Below are 18,119 nucleotides of genomic sequence, written 5' to 3' on the forward strand. Positions count from 1 at the left end.
CACATTTGCCCCTGTGTGACTTCAATCCTGCCCCCTGTCTCCACATTTGCCCCTGTGACTCCAATCCTGCCCCCTGTCTCCATATTTGCCCCTGTGTCTCCATATTTGCCCCTGTGTGACTACAATCCTGCCCGCTGTCTCCATATTTGCCCCTGTGTGACTCCAATCCTGGCCCGTCTCCATATTTGCCCCTGTGTCTCCAATCCTGCCCCCTGTCTCCATATTTACCCCTGTGTCGCCAATCCTGCCCCCTGTCTCCATATTTGCCCCTGTGTGACTCCAATCCTGCCCCCTGTCTCCAATCCTGCCCCCTGTCTCCATATTTGCCCCTGTGTGACTCCAATCCTGCCCCGTCTCCATATTTGCCCCTGTGTGACTCCAATCCTGCCCCCTGTCTCCATATTTACCCCTGTGTCTCCAATCCTGCCCCCTGTCTCCATATTTTCCCCTGTGTGACTCCAATCCTGCCCCCTGTCTCCATATTTGCCCCTGTGTGACTCCAATCCTGCCCCCTGTCTCCATATTTGCCCCTGTGTCTCCAATCCTGCCCCCTGTCTCCATATTTGCCCCTGTGTGACTCCAATCCTGCCCCGTCTCCATATTTGCCCCTGTGTGTCTCCAATCCTGCCCCCGTGTCTCCATTCTGCCAGGGATACATATTGCCCCTTTCAAAAATAAAATCTTTCTTCTTACCTGACCTCGCTCCTGCGCTGAAGATGGAGCTGCTGCTGTGTGAGCTGAATGGACCTATGGTGACGTCATCGTCATGTGATCAGGGGGCGGATCTGATCAATGCTGAAGGCCTGTGATAATGATGACGTCACCACAGGTCCTTCAGCTCTTCTCTATCTTTCGGATGTCGGGCGCTGTGGCGGCTCTGCTGATGTGTGCGCTGCAGGCCCGATCGCAGCCTACACTTGTGGCCTGCCCGGCGCCCCTATGACGCACAGCACTTGGGGCCCGATGACTGGCAGCACAGGAGCGGGGCCCCTGATCTGCGGGCCCCCTTCTGTACTGATGTTCATCGGGCCCCATACAGCAGTAAGGGCTGTCAAGCCCTGATGGCGGCCCTGGCCGCATTGAACTGTCTCGGCATCAGCTTGACACCAATACAGTTTAATTCCATGGTAGAACAGCGAGACACAAGCTCCCTATCACCGTTCGTCTCGCACTCACACACAGGGCTGCCACTAGGAATTTTGGGGCCCCACACTGGCAAAATTTTTTGGGCCCCCTTGAGACTCCACCCAGGCTCCACCCCAGCCCTGCCCTCCACCCCTCAAACTGTCCACAGCCCCACCGCTCTCTCTTAGAAAAATTCCACTTCTCACCAATCACACATTAACAGTTCCCATCTCCAGATCACACACATAGCCAGCAGCTCTTGTTATGACCAAAAGATTTTTTAAGTCTGCCACCACTAGGTAGACTCTTTTGGCTGAGCCCTATTCTACTCTAACCTATTAAACATTTGCTAAAATATCCAATACAATTTAGGTATATTTTTTTAATTTATTTTTCAATTTTTAAAATGACCAATAATATCACATCCAAAGGGACAAATACCACCACACCATGCCCAGACACCATATTACCACCACATGGTGACCAATAATACCACATACAGGGAACAAATACAGCCATACCATGTCCAGGCCACATATTACCACCAGTGACAGAATAATAGCACATACAAGGGACAAATACCACCGCACCATGACCAGACCACATATTACCAGCACATGGTGACTGAATACTACAATACTGATCATTAATAAAAAAACATATTACTATCACCATAAGTGCCATTATACACAGGAGATCTGTACTTAGTATGTAGTGTGTGTACAGGTAATACAGTGACATTATACACAGGAACTCTGTATATAGTGTCAGTGTACAGGTAATACTGTGATCACTGGTGACATTATGCACAGGACCTCTGTATATAGTGTCAGTGTACAGGTAATACAGTGATCACTGGTCACATTGTACAAAGGCACTCTGTATATAGTGTATAGTGTCATTGTACAGGTAACACAAACTCACCAGTGATGTCTCTAGGTGAAGTCCTTCATCTTTGCTTTTCATCTTTCATCCAGCACAGATCGCCATCACGTCTTCCAGCCAGGGCTTGTCTCTGGAGGAAATAACACAGTTATCTAGAGTCCAAGTATAGGAAAGGTCGCACTCGACAGGATAAAATATAGCTCCTTTATTGACACATATTTACATGTCAGGTCAGAGTGGTGTGGCAAGAGTGTTCACAAGCTGACAACGGCCGTTTCGCGCTGTTCAAGTGCTTCCACGGGTCCGTGGAAGCGCTTGAACAGCGCGAAACGGCCGTTGTCAGCTTGTGAACACTCTTGCCACACCACTCTGACCTGACATGTAAATATGTGTCAATAAAGGAGCTATATTTTATCCTGTCGAGTGCGACCTTTCCTATACTTGGATTCAATGATTTGATCGCTGCGAGGTCAAGCACCCAGGAGCATTGGATGACAGCCTGCTGCCAGACGCATACCATCAGCTGATATATGGTAATAGCGGTGCCGTCCGCAGTTTCTGTTCATTTACAGTTATCTAGAGCTCCACTTGCAGAACACATTACTTAATTTTTTTCCCAACTTCTACACTACACCAGATGAAGAAGAAAAAAAGGCGACATAGTGTCGCTCTGCACAGTAACAGAACCTCCCCCCATTTAAAGCAGTATCCTCAAAAAAATAAAATAAATACATCACTGCAGTAATAATATCCCTTAATTAGCCCCTATGGTAATAATATCCCCCATCCTGGCTCCAGCCATATTTTCTCTCATCCTGCCCTCATGAGTATCCATTCTGCCCCCACATGATCTCCAGATCCTGCCCCATTTGTCTACATCGTATCCATCCTGCCCCATGATCCTGCACCATGTGTCTCCCATCCTGTACCCTGTGTCTCACATTCTGCCCCCTCCTGTGTCTCACTGTCACATTCTGCCCCCTCCTGTGTCTCTCTGTCACATTCTGCCCCCGTGCCTCACATTCTGTCCCCTCCTGTGTTTCACTGTCACATTCTTCACCCTCCTGTGTCTCACTGTCACATTATGCCCCCATGTCCATTCTGACCCCGTGTCTCACATTCTGCCCCCATGGGCATTCTGCCCCCTCCTGTGTCTCACTGTCACATTCTGCCCCCTCCTGTGTCTCACTGTAACATTCTGCCCCATGTCTCACATTCTGCCCCCTCCTGTGTCTCACTGTCACATTCTGCCCCCTCCTGTGTCTTACTGTCACATTCTGCCCCCTCCTGTGTCTCACTGTAACATTCTGCCCCATGTCTCACATTCTGCCCCCTCCTGTGTCTCAATGTCCCATTCTGCCCCCCCCTGTGTCTTACTGTCACATTCTGCCCCCATGTCTGCATTCTGCCCCCATATCTTGCATTCTGCCCTCACGTTCTGCATTCTGCCCTCATGTCTCACATTCTGCCCTCATGTCTCACATTCTGCCCCATGTCCTTTCTGCCCCATGTCTCACTGTCACATTCAGCCCCCTCCTGTGTCTCACTGTCATATTCTGCCGCCTGCCCCCATGTCTGCATTCTGCCCCCTGCCCCCATGTCTGCATTCTGCCCCCATGTCTGCATTCTGCCCCCATGTCTGCATTCTGCCCCATCATGTGTGCATTCTGCACCCATGTCTGCATTCTGCCATGTCTTGCATTCCGTCCCCATGTCTACATTCTGCCCCCATGTCTGCATTCTGCCCCCATGTCTGCATTCTGCCCCCATGTCTGCATTCTGCCCCCATGTCTGCATTCTGCCCCCATGTCTTGCATTCTGTCCCCATGTCTGCATTCTTCCCCCATGTCTTGCATTTTGCCCCCATTTCTGCATTCTGCCTCCATGTCTTGCATTCTACCCCCATGTCTTGCATTTTGCCCCCGTGTCTACATATTTGGCCCTGTGTGTCTCTAATCCTGCCCCCTGTCTCCATATTTGCCCCTGTGTGTCTCCAATCCTGCGCCCTGTCTCCATATTTGCCCCTGTGTGTCTCCAATCCTGCCCCCTGTCTCCACATTTGCCCCTGTGTGACTCCAATCCTGCCCCCTGTCTCCACATTTGCCCCGTGTGACTCCAATCCTGCCCCCTGTCTCCATATTTGCCCCTGTGTGACTCCAATCCTGCCCCCTGTCTCCACATTTGCCCCTGTGTGACTCCAATCCTGCTCCCTGTCTCCACATTTGCCCCTGTGTGACTCCAATCCTGCCCGCTGTCTCCATATTTGCCCCTGTATGTCTCCAATCCTGCCCCGTCTCCATATTTGCCCCTGTGTGACTCCAATCCTGCCCCGTCTCCATATTTTCCCCTGTGTCTCCAATCCTGCCCCCTGTCTCCATATTTACCCCTGTGTCTCCAATCCTGCCCCCTGTCTCCATATTTGCCCCTGTGTGACTCCAATCCTGCCCCGTCTCCAATCCTGCCCCCTGTCTCCATATTTGCCCCTGTGTGACTCCAATCCTGCCCCGTCTCTATATTTGCCCCTGTGTGACTCCAATCCTGCCCCCTGTCTCCATATTTACCCCTGTGTCTCCAATCCTGCCCCCTGTCTCCATATTTGCCTGTGTCTCCAATCCTGCCCCGTCTCCATATTTGCCCCTGTGTCTCCAATCCTGCCCCCTGTCTCCATATTTACCCCTGTGTCTCCAATCCTGCCCCTGTCTCCATATTTGCCCCTGTGTGACTCCAATCCTGCCCCCTGTCTCCATATTTGCCCCTGTGTGACTCCAATCCTGCCCCGTCTCCATATTTGCCCCTGTGTGTCTCCAATCCTGCCCCCGTGTCTCCATTCTGCCAGGGATACATATTGCCCCTTTCAAAATTAAAAACTTTCTTCTTACCTGACCTCGCTCCTGCGCTGAAGATGGAGCTGCTGCTGTGTGAGCTGAAAGGACCTGTAGTGACGTCATCGTCATGTGATCAGGGGGCGGATCTGATCAATGCTGAAGGCCTGTGATAATGATGACGTCACCACAGGTCCTTCAGCTCTTCTCTATCTTTCGGATGTCGGGCGCTGTGGCGGCTCTGCTGATGTGTGCGCTGCAGGCCCGATCGCAGCGCACACTTGTGGCCTGCCCGGCGCCCCTATGACGCACAGCACTTGGGGCCCGATGACTGGCAGCACAGGAGCGGGGCCCCTGATCTGCGGGCCCCCTTCTGTACTGATGTTCATCGGGCCCCATACAGCAGTAAGGGCTGTCATGCCCTGATGGCGGCCCTGCCCGAACACGAGGCTATGCGATCTTATATTAAGGAGTCGTTGGAAAAGGGTCATATTAGACCATCCTCTTCGCCCTTAGGTGCTTGGTTTTTTTTCGTGGCCAAGAAAGATGGTTCATTAAGGCCTTGTATTGACTATCGTTCCCTCAACAAAATTACGGTTAAATTTCAGTATCCGTTACCCCTGATTTCTGATTTATTCTCCAGAGTTAAAGGTGCTTGCTGGTTTACTAAGCTTGACCTCAGGGGGGCGTATAATCTTATTCGCATCAAGCACAGGGATGAATGGAAGACGGCGTTTAATACTCCGGAGGGACATTTTGAGTACCTGGGGATGCCTTTTGGGCTCACTAATGCCCCTTCTGTCTTCCAATCCTTCATGAATGATAATTTCCGAGACTTTGTGGATAAGTTTTTGATCATCTATCTGGATGATATTTTGATCTTTTCCAGGGATTGGGATTCTCATGTGGCACATGTTCGGACTGTGTTCCGGATTTTGAGGGAGAATTCCTTGTATGTTAAGGGATCGAAGTGCCTTTTTGGTGTACAGAGGATTTCATTTTTGGGATTTATTTTGTCTCCGTCAACTATTGAAATGGACCCGGCCACGGTACAGGCCATTTATGATTGGGTTCAACCCACTTCTTTGAAGGCTCTCCAGAAGTTTTTGGGTTTTGCTTATTTTTATCGTAAATTTATAGCTAATTTTTCTGGTATTACTAAACCACTGACTGATTTAACTAAGAAGGGTGCTGATGTGCTGAATTGGTCTTCAGAGGCTGTTTCGGCCTTTCAGGAGCTGAAGCGGAGGTCCACTTCTGCTCCGGTTTTGCGGAAACCTGATGTCTCACTTCCTTTTCAGGTGGAGGTAGACGCTTCAGAGATTGGTGCAGGAGCTGTTTTGTCCCAAAAAGATCCGGTGACGTCTAAAATGAATCCCTGTGCCTTCTTTTCCCGAAAGTTCTCCCCATCTGAACGCAACTTTGATGTGGGGAATCGGGAATTGTTAGCCATGAAATGGGCATTTGAGGAGTGGAGACATTGGTTGGAGGGAGCTAGACATCAAGTTGTGGTCCTCACTGACCACAAGAGTTTGATTTACCTTGAGTCGGCCAAACGCTTGAATCCTAGACAGGCTAGTTGGGCCTTGTTTTTTACGCATTTTGATTTTATGGACTCCTTTCTTCCATGCACTAAGAATGTTAAGGCAGACGCCCTTTCTAGGAGTTTCTTTGCTGATTCTCCTATTGTGACCAAGCCTACTACCATACTAGGTGAGGGGCTAGTTCTTTCTTCCATCTCGCCCGATTTGAGACGTGCTCTGGAAGAATTCCAGGAGGACAAACCTGAGCGTTGTCCTATGGGAAAATTGTATGTTCCTGACCAGTGGAGGAAGAGAGTGATGTCTGAAGTTCATTGCTCCGCATTGGCTGGTCATCCAGGTATTTTTGGTACCAGAGATTTGGTGAGTCGGTCTTTTTGGTGGCCCTCCTTATCTCGTGATGTCAGGAATTTTGTGCAGTCCTGTGGGACTTGTTCCCGGTCTAAACCCTGTTCTCGCTCTAGTGGGTTGTTGATGCCCTTGCCGGTGCCCAGGAGGCCAAGGACCCATATTTCAATGGATTTTATTTCTGATCTTCCTGTCTCTCAGAGAATGACTGTTTCTGGGTGATTTGTGATAGATTCTCTAAGATGGTCCATCTTGTACCACTCCCAAAGTTGCCTTCTTCCTCAGAGTTGGTACCTTTGTTTTTACAACAGGTGGTTCGGTTGCATGGGATTCCTGAGAACATTGTATTGGACAGAGGAGTTCAGTTTGTTTCCAGATTCTGGAAAGTCTTTTGTTCCAAGCTGGGAATTCAGTTGTCCTTCTCCTCTGCGTTTCACCCTCAGACCAATGGGCAGACGGAGAGAACAAACCAGACTTTGGAGTCCTATTTGAGATGTTTTATATCTGCTGATCAGGATGATTGGGTTTCATTTTTGCCCTTGGCCGAATTCGCTTTAAATAATAGAGCTAGTTCTGCCACCTTGATGTCGCCCTTTTTCTGTAACTTTGGTCTTCATCCTCGATTTTCTTCAGGGCAAGTGGAATCTTCAGCCTGCCCAGGTGTTGACACTGTGGTAGAGAGAATGCAGCAGATTTGGGACCAAGTAGTGGTAAGTTGTTTCTCTCCCAGGAAAAGGCCCAGCGGTTTTCTAACCGGCATAGGACCATTGGTCCCCGGTTTAAAGTGGGTGATATGGTTTGGTTGTCATCAAAGAATATCTCTATGAAGGTGGCTTCTCCAAAGTTCAAGCCAAGATTTATTGGACGTTACAAGATTTTGGAGATTCTTAATCCGGTTTCTTTTCGATTGGCTCTTCCTGTTACGTTTATGATCCATAACGTGTTTCATAAGTCGCTGTTGAAGAGATATGTTGAGCCAGTAGTTCCTATGGCTGCACCTCCTGACCCTGTATTGGTTGAAGGTAATGTGGAATATGAGGTAGAGAAAATACTGGATTCTCGTCTGGCTAGACGGAGACTCCAGTATTTGGTCAAGTGGAAGGGTTATGGCCAGGAGGACAATTTTTGGGTCTCTGCCTCTGATATTCATGTCGATAGATTGGTTTGTGCTTTTCATCGGGCCCATCCTGATCGGTCCGGTGGCGTGGATGAGGGTTCGGTGACCCCTCCTCAAGGGGGGGTACTGTTGTGAGCTCATTTTCGGGTTTGCCTCTGGCTTCTGGTGAGGGTTATGGAGCTGGCTGTGCTGACAGAGGAGTAGTGAGTTCTCTATCTGAACTCCCTCTGTTGGTGAAGGGAGGTAATGAAGCTGATCTAAATGGCAGAGACCGGCCACCTGAGGAGGAAGAGGACTGCGATTGGACTTCAGGAGTTTCTGATTGGATTTAAGGCAGCCGACTCCCTAGTTTCTTGCTGGTGATTTTTCCTGACTGTGCCTCTGGTTTTCAGTTTGGTTCCTGCCTTCCTAAAGCTAAGTTTTCTCTGCTATTGTTCATATGAGTTTTTGTCTGGTTTACTTAGTTTTTGTGTTCAGCCAGCCCTGGCTGGGACTGGGCTGAATCCCCATTTTGTCTCTGATCAGTTGCTCTCTTTTGCTCTGTCTTCAGAATATACCTGAGTGCTGATATAATGTTTTGAAGTCTAGCGACTTCAGGGCCTTTTTTTATCAGACGTATTGGATACTTTTTTTTTGGCAGGGTTTTTTGTGTGATTGCATACAGCAGCTTTTCTTTCCTGTCCTTTCTAGTTAGTGAGGGCCCCATCGTTTGCTCAGCCTACAATACATGTTGGGGGCTGTCCATTGCTTTGGGGTCTGCTCTGGGGCAGTTTAGATTTTCCCTTTCTTTCTTTAGGCTTATTTAGTTCTCCGGCTGTGACGAGGCGTCTAGGACCACCATAGGCACGCTCCACGGCTACTGCTAGTTGTTGTGGATAGGATCAGGGGTCTACAATCCGCTAGTTACCAACCTCTCAGGTTTTCTGGGCTTAGCTTGCTTTTTGTTTTTTCCTCCTCGGTGACTCATTCATAACAATAACCTGTGTGACCACAGGGATTACAGAGCTGAACTCTGTCATGGACACTATGCTGATGTTATGAAGTTTATGTTGCTGCTGTGGGTTTATGATGCTAAATAAACCACATGGACTATGATTGTTTAGGGAAAACCTGTGCCGGATCTGGTTTTGTGGCTGCTAAGCGAGTGCCCCCTACTTGAATAACAGCATTACCTTACAATATATATCTACATATATAGAGAGAGAGAGATGTAATTATTAAAATTTGTTATAACTAACCGTAGTTAGTTTTTATGCCTGGGCAGCGCCGGGCTCTTCAGCTAGTTAAATAACGTATATACTCGTGTATAAGCCGACCCCCCTAATTTTGCCACAAAAAACTGGGAAAACTTATTGACTCGCGTATAAGCCTAGGGTTAAATGGTGGTCCAAAAAGATGCCCCATGGAAACCCCCCCATATGCTGCTACGCAAGGGTTAATGCTGGCCCAAGAAGATGCTCCATAAATACCCCCAATATGCTGCTGCACAAGGGTTAATGCTGCCCCATAAATACCCCACATATGCTGCTCCACAAGGGTTAATGCTGCCCCTTAAATACCCCCCATATGCTGCTCCACAAGGGTTAATGCTGCCTCACAAGATGCTCCATAAATACCCCTTAATTGCTGCTGCTGCAATAAAAAAAAAAAAAAAGACATACTCACCTCTCCGTCGCTTGGGGGCCAGGTACCTGTGTCCTGAGCCCCTGGCAGTGGCAATATTCACCTGTCCCCGTTGCAAGCCGTGCACCGCTGTGTCTCCCGGATCTCAGCATTGACAGCAGAGGGGGCACACTGACTACGTCATCGCGCCCTCTGCCATTACAGCAGGAGGACCCGGAGAAACAGCGGTGCACGGATTGGAACGGGGACAGGTGAATAGCACTCTGCCCCCGTCATACTCGCCCCTCCTAGCCGCAAGGTTTTCTCTGCAGCGGCAGCCCCTGCTTCACCTTCTGCCGTCTGCTTCCTGCATTCAGTTGGTAACATGGTACCGCTCATTGAACTAATAAATATGCGCATATTCATGAGTTTAATAAGCGGTACCATGTGACCGCTGAATGCAGGAAGCAGACGGCAGAGGGAGACGCAGGGGCTGCAGAGAAGTGCCAGGAGAGGTGAGTATGGTCTCTGACCTCCCCCGCCCACCCCCCGGTGTATGACTCGCATATAAGCCAAGAGGATGACTTTCAGCCCCAAAAAATGGGCTGAAAATCTCGGCTTATACACGAGTATATACGGTAAATAAAAAGCAAAAGTGCATCTAAGTAATACAAAGTTCTTAGTAATACTGTATTTGATCAAATATAGCATAAAAGCTGTCCCACCATCGACAAGGTGACTCTGTGATCGGGGTCTAATATTAAAAACCAGTGTGTGAATAAGGGTAGACAACAGGACCGGGTCCCAACCAGTGAACACCAGTCTGGGGAAGCCTTTAAATACAATTTCTAGCTCAGGAAAGGGAGGCCACATCCCGGCTTGCACAAAATGAGAAAAACAATGCTGTAATAAATATAAAGCAAAAGTGCATTTAAATAATTCAGAGTTCTTAGTAATACTGTATTTGATCAAGTATAGTGACAGCAACTTTGACATAGGATAAGCTTTTTAATATTAGAACGTGTAGTGCCGCCCCCATCAGAGTCACCTTGCTGATGGTGGGACGGCTTATGCTATTTTTGATCAAATACAGTATTACCAAGAACTCTGTATTTCTTAAATGCACTTTTGCTTTTTATTTATTTAACTAAAAATAGGCCTGATGCTATTGCATCGGGAGTGTGGTGAAATGAACATCTGCCGTTCGGTGGCTGAGCCAATGAGCGGTGCCGCGCGGCTTTGGCGAAGGATTTGAATACCTCCAATGAGCGGTGCCGTGCAGGATTTGAATGCATGCATGGCCCTCTCACCCCCCTATCCTGTTATGCATGGTCCTCTCACCCCCCTATCCTGGTATGCATAGTCCTCTCAACCCCCAATCCTGATATGCATGGTCCCCGATCCCACCTATCCTGGTATGCAAGCTACCCCTCACCCTCCTATCCTGATATGCATGGTCCTCTCACCCCCCAATTGTGGTATGCATGGTCCTCTCACCCCCAATCCTGATATGCATGCTACCTCTCACCCCCCTAACGTGATATGTATGGTCCTCTCACCCCCCTATCCTGGTATGCATAGTCCTCTCACCCCCCAATCCTGATATGCATGGTCCCCGAACCCACCTATCCTGGTATGCAAGCTACCCCTCACTCTCCTATCCTGATATTCATGGTCCTCTCACCCACCAATCCTGATATGCATGGTCCCCTCACCCCCTATCCTGGTATGCATGCTACCTCTCACCCCCCTGTCCTGGTATGTATTGTCCTCTCACCCCCAATCCTGATATGCATGGTCCACTCACCCCCCTATCCTGGTATGCAAGCTACCCCTCACCCTCCTATCCTGGTATGCATGGTCCTCTCACCCACCAATCCTGATATGCATGGTCACCGAACCCCCCTATCCTGTTATGCATGGTCCTCTCACCCCCCAATCCTGATATGCATCGTCCCCGAACCACCCTATCCTGGTATGCATGGTCCTCTCACCCCCCCAGTCCTGATATGCATGGTCCCCTCACCCCCTATCCTGGTATGCATGCTACCTCTCACCCCCCTATCCTGGTATGTATGGTCCTCTCACCCCTATTAAATTGCACACATACAAAAAAAAATTTATACTCACCTTTCTTCCCTGTGCTCCAGCGCTGTTACGTTCTGCCAGAGGCCAGGGGAGGAGTGTGGGGGGAGGAGTGTGGCGCCGGAGTACACGCACGCCCATACCACGCTGTCCAGCGCCATATTGCTGAAGGCACATTGCAAATGTGTCTTCAGTAAAATGGCGCCGGATAGCCCTATGCGCATGCGCGATTCCGACAACGCACTCCTGCCCCGGTCTCCGGTGAGAAGAGAAGCGCTCCTCCCAGTCAGGTAAGTATGTAATCCCCTGCCCCGCCGGCTGAGCCAACGAGCGGTGCCATATAGCTCCGCTCATTGGGTGAGCCACTTGGCGGGGGATTCAAATCCCGCGCGGCAACGTTCATTGGCTCAGCCGGTGGGGCGGGGGATTTGAATCCCGCACCGCTGATTGAATCCCGGCCGCCATATCAGAATACCCATAACTTGGGTGTTCCAATATGACGGTGCCGTTTTTGTCACAGCTTCCGACCGCGATGGATTGTGGGATAGCAACACAAGCGCTGGAAGCTGTGACAGAGCCGATTGGCAATTAGTACAGCAGGGTTTTTCTCATTCTGTCTTTTGTAGGTTTTGTATGCTTTATGGCCAATATGAACATGCGTTTATATGCTGCATGTCTACCAACTCAAAAAAAGCTCAATTTTTGTGTTTTTTTCTTTGTATTGTTGCATTCTGTGTAAGCTGGGGTGTGGCCTCCCTCTCCCGAGCTGGAAATACTAAATAGAGCAACATAAGCAAATACTACCCACAGCATCTCAAATACAGCACACAGCATCACAAATACAGCGTACAGCATCACAAACAAATACTGCACACAGCATCACAAATACTGCACACAGAATTACAAACAAATACCACACACAGCATAATAAACAAATACTGCACACAGCATAACAACTAATACCACACACAGCATAATAAACAAATACAGCACACAGCATCACAAACAAATACTGCACACTGCATCACAAATAAATTCTGCACACAGCATCACAAATAAATACCACACACAGCATCACAAATAAATGCTGCACACAGCATCACAAATACTACACACAGTATCACAAATAAACACCGTACACAGCATTGCAAATAAAATACTTTACACAGCAAGTAAACAAGTACAAAACAGTCATAGCATCGCAAATAGAGTGCACACAGCATCACAAATAAATACTGCACACAACCTATAAACTAGTACAAAACATACTGTACATGGCACATAAATACCAGGATAAGTGAGAAAGGTAAGGACAAACCTTTACACTTTACATTTGGAATGTGCTTTGAATATTCAGGTATGTACATTCTCTATAAAGTGCTTATATTCTGAAAAACCAGTCTGACAAGTTTTCTCTCCAGGTCACATTGAGGAAAAGCAGCATTCTACTGAGCTTTGTCGTGAAGTGTTTCTTTTTATTTGTTTGTTTTTTAAACATTAGGTTAAATCTTTTAAGTTTCTCCTGTTGTATTGATCACTGCCGATTGGTAAGGTAAGTTTAACATGCAGTAGATGCTTGAGAATAAGACCTTGTTCCTTTTTATATCTAACAGCACTCCTTCCTTCTGCCTGACTTTACAGCTCTTCATGACTTATCCCAATAGTAGCAGTTCATACATAAATCTGGTCAGAAACATTACACCATTTCTGTAAGTTTACCCAACTATTACAAGGCATCAAAATCCTTTGAATTGCTATGTTGACTTCATTTTTATCATAAAAGTGTAAATATGTTGGACGTTGGATAATATGATATACCGTAGTTACGGATGATAAATGTTTGTACATGAAAGAATTTGCCTGATTAGGATCAGTTATAGAATTTCTTGCCATTTGAAACTATTGTGCATGGGTCAATGGATATATTGCCCTTTTTATCATTTTTAGCCGTGTCTGTAGTTTTTTTTTTATTTCCTGTGGACAGACATTCCCAACATTTAGGCCAGAATCACACATGCGAGAAACTCGCACGAGTCTCGCATCTTAATACCCGGCACTGTCGCCAGCACTCGGGAGTGGAGTGTGCGACTGCATAGAAATACATGCAGGTGCACGCTACACTCCTGAGTGCCAGCGGCAGACACCAAAACTCCTCCATCATGCAAGAACTGGTTGAGTTCCTTGGCTGATGCTCTTCTGTGTTGCAAGGCTATCCTAACAATTCTTCTGTCTGTTTTTGGAGTTGTTGCCTTTCTCCTTCCTCTTTCACTCTTAGTTTTGATGCTGCAACTATCAGCAAAGTGTGAACACAGCTTTTGCACTCCAGAAGCAGTGACTCCACCATCCATCTTCCTAGCAATACTCTGAAACGGTATCCCTCCTTCCTCAAAACAATGGCCGTAGCTCTCTTTTTTGGAGACCTCTATGTGGCTGGCATGATTAAAATCTAAAAAAGAACAATCATTCAGGAGTTTGTGAGCTCAAAATAGACATTTATAATTATTCAGTTAAAAAATTAAATTTAAATATTAATAAAATACAAGAGATAAAAATTCTCAATAGTTTGTAAAGAAATTAAAGCCTGAGAAGTCTTGCTGAAAGGATCAAGTGACGACTGTAGCCTTAAGACATAATTTTTAATTTAATGCGGACATAAAGAAGTTAAAATATAACTAAAAATTTATGAATTTTACTCACAGAGAGCGAAGTCCAGTATTTCTTGTCAAAATTATAAAAGCGGGGGGCGTGGCCTGAGCTGGCAATGGTGTAACACGCACGGTTCAGGATCTCTGAGGGGGCATCTCCTAAAGCGACAAATAAAGCAAAAGAAAATCGCTCTCTTCGATAACCCACAGAAGGATTGTTTTCTCGTTACTCAGAGGTACTTTCCGATACCCCTTGTCTGAGCTTTGGACATTAAAAAAGACATTTTTGAAATCTGAGGCCTTTTGCCGCCATTTTACTGCAAGGTGACACCATTTTGAACCGTGAGTGAAAAAATCCTTTCCCTGCTCCCTCCATTACCCACCGGCTGTCCTTGTCCTCAGAAAAAGTATCTCCATGCTTGTCTACCACATTTTAAAGATTTTTTTTGTCTTTTGGAGATATTTTTTTACAAAAATCCTGTCATATACCAGCTGATTGGCGGAAGGATACAAAATAGTCCCCACCCTGTGCCTAATGTGACAGGATTTCTCTCATTGCATAATTAAAAGACATTGACTTTTTTTTTTTGGAATCTCCTCTTGTCTGTTTTAGACCCTTTGGAAGTCCCAGGGTGTCCTAATTTAGCTACATTCCCCTGCTTTGTGCGAGGCTGCGGGAGCTATAACGGCTGCGGGAGCTATAACGGCTGCGGAGGGATCTCTTTTATCTCAACGTCCTATCTCAAGTACGCCATTTTCCTGTCATAACAGATCTGTGAGGCGGAAGGACACAAAATAGTCCGTGATTTGTGCCTATTTCTATGTTACCTCCGCTCCCCACCGCTCCTGTGCGGCTCCACTGGGGTGATCTGCCTTTCTTCAGCGGTGCTGTGTATCAGCTGCCGGCTCCCCTGTTGCATATTTTATGAGCGGGGACGGACGTCACTGAGGCCTGTGTGAAGACTAGCCGCCTGTCACAGCTGCATTTAAAGTCACAGGGAGCGCGTCTATATCGGCGCGCAGTTAATAAAGGATTTTACTGTATGCATCATACAATATTAAAAGTGCCATCTGATTCTGTGGTGTATCTCATTCCTCACGGTCCCTTTTATAAAAAGGCATAGGAAGACACAAGAATTTTCTATATTTTTATCGTTTATTCAGTATAAACATCACCAATAATATCAATTCTCTCTAATATAATCCCTGCAAGGCAGGATTCAAAAAAGGGCACAAGATGAGTCCCAAGGCTACTCCAGTGTCCAAATCAACGAAAGTGTCTAATACGACTCCTCAAAAAGCACAAAAATTTCAGGATTCTTACAATCCTCACTTTAAAGATCAAGTTGATATCGTTAACCCATTTAAGGCCAGATCTCCTCATAAAGATGGATACATCTCATCAAAAAGGAAAAATCCTGGTAAAACTTCTGAAAAATTCACATCGCCAGCCAACGCTTCAAGTCCTGAGTCTGGAGATAATTCACCATCTTTTCGCCGGAAAGGTCAAAATTTAAGATGGATGACACCAATCCTTCTCCTTCCCAAAATCTGGATGTTATATCCATACACTCTTACATGGATACTCTCGCCCAGAAAATCACATCCAGTATGTCTTAATCATTTGAAAACCAAAATAAAATTTTACAGTCCACCTTGGATAAATTTAGCAGCAGGTTAGACAACGACGAAAAACGGCTAACTGTAGTGGAAGAACACACTGATGATTTATCAAAAGACACCCATGACCTCAAATCTGAATTTCACAAACTTAAAATTAAAGTTGCGGATATAGAAGACAGGAACAGATGACACAACTTGAAAATAAGAGGAATACAAGAATCTATCTCACCGGATAAACTAGATGACTTCGTCAAGACAATTTTCAAAAAATTACTACCGACACTTACAGACCAAGATCTCATCATAGATAGGATCCACAGACTTCCCAAACCACGGAATATCAATAAAGATCTACCTAGAGATACCATCTTAAGGATACACTTCTTCAAGATTAAGGAAAAAATTCAACAATCGGTTAAAGATCTAGGAGGTTTTCCAGATGCTCACCTTCAGCTATTTACGGATCTTTCAAAGGAAACGATTGAAGGAAGAAAGTCTTTTAAGCCAGTCACTTCCACCTTGAGGGAAAATAATATCCCCTATAAATGGGGCTTCCCACTTAAACTTTTGATAATCTACAAAGGAAAGACGACCGTCCTATTCTCACCTAAAGAAGGAAGAGATTTCCTGTCCTACTACAGGATACCTGACCGCCATAGAATCTCCAACTCTCAAGACCCTGGGCCCTCGTCAGAGAAGGGATGATCCAATGGAGAGACCTGGCCAATATATTTACTCACCTTGTTATAAGGCCTCTCTACACTTCTTGATTATTTGGTCAATGAATTGTACTGTACTGCTTACTATTCTTTCCACAGGTTTTCTCACTTCTCTACTACTTTATGGACTCATATATCACATGAGATTATTTTCCTTCTGGGAATAGTGTTGTTATGCCAAGGGATGCCTCCAATGGGATCCATACACAAACTTTCCCCTCTAAGGAACTAGAGCCTTGCGGATCGGCTCTTCCTGAAGGACAATTTTGTTCTTATTATTTTTGTGTCTCTTTTGTTTTTGGTTTCAAATAGGTATATAGTTTGAGGTTTTTGGACAACTAAGTTCAACAAAGGTAGGTGCACTTTGGTTTCTGCATTTCCTCTACCCCACTTCATACGAACCCAGCCATTCTTGTAACATGAAAATAAAATTCGTATCATACAATGTCAGGGGGCTAAATAGCCCTTGGAAGAGATTTTCCATTGGTAGGGAGATTAACGGGATGCATCCTGAGGTTGTATGCCTTCAAGAAACCAAGTTCAAAAAAGACAACCACCCTTCTATAAATCTCAAAAATTTCCCATTTGTATTTGAATCTTGTGGCCCACGAAAGAAAGCTGGGGTTTTAACCCTGATTAGTAACTCAATTTCCTTTGAATTGCTTTCTGAAGTAAAAGACGAAAAAGGACATTATCATATTCTCCTGTGCAAATTGAACGGGCAAACCTTCACAATAGTTAATACTTATGTTCCCACCATCAGACAAATTAGCTTCCTGAATAAGCTAATGAAAAAATTAGACACCTTACGATCAGGAACCCTACTTTTGTTAGGGGACTTTAATATGGTGCCAGATGGTGTACTAGACTCCACCTCTCCCAGCAGACAAAAAACGCAATCCTTGAACAGCTGGATTTATAATCACGAGCTATTCGACTCATTCCGCTGTTTGAACACCACATCTAGAGAATTTACTCATTTTTCTGATGGCCATCAGTCGGCATCTAGAATAGATCTGATACTCACAGATGTCTTCTCCTTGCCAAGGTTCTCCTCCAGCTCCATACTTAATAAATCTATTTCAGATCATTCCCTGGTAACTGCAGAACTGATAATAGGGTCCCCAATTCATCCCCAATTCATGTGGAAATTCAACTCTCTGCTTCATAACCCCACCATCAAATCTGAAATCAGCTCAGCCTTACAAAATTATTTTAGTTAAAAGCGAATCAAACCTCCTCAATCCATTTACCTATTGGAAAGCTCACAAGGCGGTGTTGAGGGGAGTCTTGATTCAAATTTCCTCTAGACAAAAAAAAATTAATAGGGATAAAATCCTTACCCTACAACAGTCTATTAAATCTAAAGAAGAGGAACTATGTCAATTCTCTGTTTTCTCTAACAAGCAAGCTGTATTATCAGAACTTACTGATCTCAGGTTACAGTTAAGGAAAATCATATTCAATTTTTACGACTCAGCTATTAGATCAGCAAAATGCAAATATTACTTATCTATAAATCGCCCTTCAAAATACATGTCAAACAGAATTAAGAATATACGGAAACGGAATAGAATTGACAGTATAACTTCCTCTAATGGTACATC

At 45.9% G+C, this 18,119-nt stretch overlaps 1 protein-coding gene across 2 annotated transcripts in view; it reads left to right on the forward strand.

Moving 5' to 3' along the window:
* The window catches only part of TMEM117 (transmembrane protein 117), a 456,251-nt gene that overhangs the window by 21,031 nt on the left and 417,101 nt on the right, over window positions 1-18,119 (forward strand). The window contains exon 2 of one of the 2 annotated variants that reach the window (XM_073573233.1): window positions 13,139-13,234. The exons of the other annotated variant lie outside the window; for it this stretch is intronic. The gene's annotated coding sequence lies outside the window, so the exon portion shown is untranslated. The remainder of the gene's footprint in view (window positions 1-13,138; window positions 13,235-18,119) is intronic. 2 annotated transcript variants of the gene reach the window in all.

This window comes from Dendrobates tinctorius, unplaced genomic scaffold (genome assembly GCF_039654945.1).
Source record: "Dendrobates tinctorius isolate UK_male_01 unplaced genomic scaffold, ASM3965494v1 ptg000035l, whole genome shotgun sequence".
NCBI lineage: Eukaryota > Metazoa > Chordata > Amphibia > Anura > Dendrobatidae > Dendrobates > Dendrobates tinctorius.